Source organism: Dreissena polymorpha, chromosome 8 (assembly GCF_020536995.1).
Source record: "Dreissena polymorpha isolate Duluth1 chromosome 8, UMN_Dpol_1.0, whole genome shotgun sequence".
NCBI classification, from domain to species: domain Eukaryota; kingdom Metazoa; phylum Mollusca; class Bivalvia; order Myida; family Dreissenidae; genus Dreissena; species Dreissena polymorpha.
The window spans coordinates 68,921,952-68,927,001 of NC_068362.1; the positions used below are offsets into that span (position 1 = coordinate 68,921,952).

Consider the following 5,050-nt stretch of genomic DNA (forward strand, 5'->3'; position numbering starts at 1 on the left):
GCCCATTTATTCAAGAACCTTGATGAAGTCAATCAAAGCGTGTTTGCGCATTTATTCATGCTCATTCATTCAGATGTTTACACACGCTTTTAAAATGTATGCACTATTGGACTAAATACGTACAATTTTTTCACCAGTGACATGTTTTTACTAACGAAATGATTTCGTCAGATTCCTACCGACAACGTTAGGTTTTCATTCAATTATTACTGTAAATTAAATTCTTTAACAAAATTCTAGCCTGCCTGTTGATGATCATTAATGCGATCTTGTTTAAACATCATTTTAACGTGATACAGTTTCTAAAGGCGTCGATGACAGTTTACCTTATACTATTTTTGTATAAGAACATGTATCGATTGCTTTAACGAGCAGACATTCTATGCTGTGTACTTTCCAACGTAGAATAAGTTTAAGTTAAAAAATGTCAACGCCTGTTTATATTTAAAGCTTTTTATTACATTTTGCTGTATTGGATCTTATTCTGTTTTTGTTTATGTTTTATAACAACGGTCTATCAACTCATAGGAGATAAAAACACAAAATACGTGACTTACCCTACATTTTATATCAAAACACCGACCTGTTAATAGACTTGAGCGTTGTAAAAGTACATGTTCTTGCCGTTTATGTAATTGACTCATTAGGATAAAATGTATGTTTGCTTTACATTATATCATTACTAACGTATTCTGTATTATCCGCATAAACTGGCTTTTAATTGCCGTACTTTTCGTCTCATTTGTTAAAATCCGAAAAACACACAATTGTCAATTGTTCATTATGTTGATGAATGTGACGTTGATGTGGATTCCTTCAGTTCACTATTTTGAACTAATTATTTTTGGCAATGATCTTAACCATGCGTGTTTAAACACTATTTGTTTATGTATTAATTTGTTTTCGAAAAAATGTCTGTTTAATGCTAATATTTGTTTTACAAACTCAATAATTTTCTACAAATCTTAACACAGTGGGCTGACACATGATGTATCTCCTTCTGTCGCTGCAGTTTTTGTTGCTGTTTTTTTTTAGTACGGGGAGTTATTTTACGTTCCGAAAGATTTATATTGTGACGAATTTATATAAAGTCAATTGAATAATTTATGTTAAACAAATACCAGTAGAAGTTAAGTTCATATAATTAATGATATATGATGTGGTCGTGTTTAATGTCCATGTTTGCTGTTTACACCTTCATCTTAATGTTTAGAATATATACTTGAGATTACATATAAATATAGCCGTTAACTTTCCCGCTGTGCTAGACATGCATATTAATCTTATGCAGAATATAGGAATCTTCAAAATTCATGAAAATTATCGGAGTGACTGTAAGATTCATTGACACTCCATTAATTTGAATCATGCATGTTTATTCATTTTGAATTGCACAGAAACGTCCCGACACACGACTCATGTAGGCCCGAATACAAACATAATGTTGAAACATAAACGCTATTTTCTCAAATACGCCCTATAATTGAGTTAATACTTTCTCTAAGTTTTGCCACAATCATCTTTGCTATCACATAACACAATAAAATAAAACAATCCGTTTTGTTTTATTATTAACAGCAAATTTTTGCACCCTGTTTTGTTAATCATGTTTTTTTCAAAGTAGGCTAAAGCGTCGACTTTTACAATAAAAGTCTTTATTATGATTTCCATATGGGCCACTGTCGTTTAACAGCATTGTTTTCTGTCATCTTTTATCACATTGATACTTTCTTATTCAGTTGATATCCGCTGGTATTTAGGTATTTATTATTCTCAGCAGACAAAACAAAGTTGAGCAATCATTGAAATATAGAGGAGAGCACATTCAAGGTCAAAGTTTTTATTTCAGAAAGATGCTGAGCTTAACATTTTCTCTTGCTGGAAAGCGCTAACAGTGACCCACATGAAATAAAACTCGTTCACCTTGTAATTTCCGTTGTGCAAGCGAACTTTATTTGTATGATAAGAGCCTAATGGACGAGTGATTGAATAAGAAGCGGGTTTATTGGATTGTATTCATATTGCCAGACAGCACGTTTAAAAAAAAAGAAAACTTAACGAACACGGTTAAGTTCGGGATAATAAAACTAATACCAAGTTTGTTTTCTGAAAACTGAGACATTCATATTTGTTGAAAATATATTCACTCAGTTGTAATTAATAAAACTTAGTTAAACCTATTTATTTAAGCTCGATTGCATAGATAGCCTACGGCATATTTAAAACGCTCTCGAGTCCGTTTCCTGGGACTAGAACCAGTGTCTATGGGGGAACTCAAATGAACGCTTCCACAGTTGGGATCGAACCCGTGACCTGCCGATCGCTGGTTATGTCTCATATTTGATGAATGTTTTTTCTTATTTGTGTTGTTCTGTTATCGATGATGATGACGATGATGGTGATGCTGATGCTGATGATTGCATGGACGTAGTTTTATAATTTAACTCATTAACTGTGTCTTTATATCGAAACTAATAGCAACATATAAGCTAATTTCATAAATTATGTGCTTTAAGCTGTAACGATGTCTTAGTGAATAATGTAGCGCCCTGGCCGAGCAATACCTTTGTTAGTTGTATTTAGCCTTTTTATTTACTGATGCCTAATCATACAAAACGAAACCGAAAACAACCACGTGATATTAACATTTGGGGTAGCAGAAAGTAAGTTGTTTTCTTCCCTTGCAAGTGTTTAAGTAGTTGTTTGAGTATTGATGTAAACAGATTAAATCAACGCACGTTTATGACAATATGCATATCATATAATATTTGCAAGAACAAAACATAGTCATCATTAGGATATATTTAGTTTTCATCCACAGTTTACAAATTAACGAGGAATAGTCCATTCCAATAATATGTGTTAGTCCTTATCATTATCGTTTTCATCTATTATATCTTTATGTATTTTCGTATATCGTCCTTAATAACAATTGGATATTTTCCAAAGCAATAGCACGCGAATTAATACATTTCATTGGATATTGCTATAAGAAACTACCTTGAAACACCCATTCATTACGTGGAACCTTCCTCCCATGATGCTTTGGGAGACTATATAAGAAAGAACTCGAGCAATTGAAAGTCAGTTTGGTCGGGGAGCTTCAAGCTTCCCAGCAGCACTTAATCGTGTGTTTACTCACATGTAACTGTGCTGCTAAAACAAAAGCTAATTTGCAAATAGGGACATTAGTAGCCTGAATGACCTTCGGTGGTCCGGAGTGCAGGTTTCAAACCTTTGTTAGTTGATTAGCGTCACTGTGGTTCGATTCCACCTTTCAGAGGCCAAGGTACATTAGTAGCCTGAACGCATTAGCAAAAGACTCGTGCCGGTGTTGCATTTCAATGTAGTAGACCCAACTAAATAACCAGTAGCCATTTGCACCAAAAGCATCCCATACATAATTTAGTTATTAATTATAGTTTAATTAGTGTTACTAAACGGATTACACACCAATCATTTGTTTCTAATCACTTTGGCCAGGTAGCCACGCGAAAAACTATTATTACCATTTGCTAATTCCTGTATTTTGTAGTGTCCAAAGCCGGGCACGCTACAATAATATTATCATATTTACGCAACGACGTTTTTTTATAATATGCTTTTTAAATATATATATAGGAATCGATAATGACATAACATGCTCATATGTTCAACAGGTTAAATTGTTATTGACCAATTGCATTCCAAGGACAGAACATGACTGTAGCCAGTATAACATATAATGAAAATAGATCATTCATTAATACAAGCTTCTACCCGTCAATTCGCTTGACAATTGAAGCTAAAAGATCCATTCTACTACATGAAAACATCAGTTTCAAGGACAGATTGCGATAATAAGTAACAAGAATATAAACTATTTTATCCTATACGACATGTGTCTAGGAGAAGATTTCTGTGGAAATTCTGCTATATATTGTTTTATAATAAATGGCTTGTTCAGTATTTTGAAATGTCATTTTAATTTTTTATTGTTTTTTTATGTTTTATTTGATTGTGATAAACCTTTAAAGATTTTTAGCATATGGAAAAGGTGGAACAGAGGCATCGTTCATAAGAAGACTTACACAAATAGTTATTTCTTAAGTTTACGGATTGACACAATATTCGGGGCATTTTTACAAGAAAATACGCCACATGTTGTTCTAGAACTGATTGAAAATCTTACGTTGTGAATTAAACAGTACATTGTTTGTTTTATGGTGTCTAATAATAAACGATAAAAACAGTTGCTGGTTGTATTAAGAAAAACACAAACAAGTGAAACATACGGTTGCAGAATATCGAAACAATACATTACATAGACCCATATTGTCATGCCTAAACGTGAATCAAATTGTGATAAAGAAAGCGGAACTTACGCAAAGAAATTGTATCGGTATATTATCACATTTATCGGTTGTAGACTGCGACGCGTCTAAATACTCACATGACAATATATTATAAACAGTACTAATGGTTGAAACTATTGAATTCTTATATTAATGTGCACATTGCAAATAGATATAAATAATCTCTCGATGGAGTATATTCGGAGCATGATATTAATTGTTAAAAAGACATACTATTACACGACGTTACACAATTGGAACTGCATATTTAAAACTATGAATTCCAATAATTTGAGATTGTGTGTCTGGAACTTACTCTCTTTAACCAACCAACTTTCACAGAAGATGCAAAGCATTGTTTACAAAGAACAGGCAATTAATAAAATATTTATCACAATCAACACAATTGGTCGCATTACTTGATCACTTTCCTCTCATAATATATAGTTTTGGTCACACAAATATCAAATAACTACAACTAATTTGAGAATTTTTAATTATAACAACACATGTCAAATGTTTGCATTGACATTATTATCTTTTTGAAAAATAAAGATAATTAGAAACATAGTTTTACATCTTCAAAATTAACTTTAAAAAACTTATTATACATACGCAATGTCAGTACATATATGAGATTTCTATTTTAAATACTTACACTTAGTCTGCTCAATATTGATATCAACTATGTACTAAAAATGCCGCTGTATTGCAAA

At 32.3% G+C, this 5,050-nt stretch overlaps 1 non-coding gene across 1 annotated transcript; it reads left to right on the forward strand.

The window, feature by feature from the left end:
* The first annotated feature begins 3,196 nt into the window (after window positions 1-3,196).
* Window positions 3,197-3,284, forward strand: Trnastop-uca (transfer RNA opal suppressor (anticodon UCA)). The gene has a single exon. It is a non-coding gene; the product is annotated as a tRNA-Sec (tRNA).
* Window positions 3,285-5,050: the final 1,766 nt, after the last annotated feature.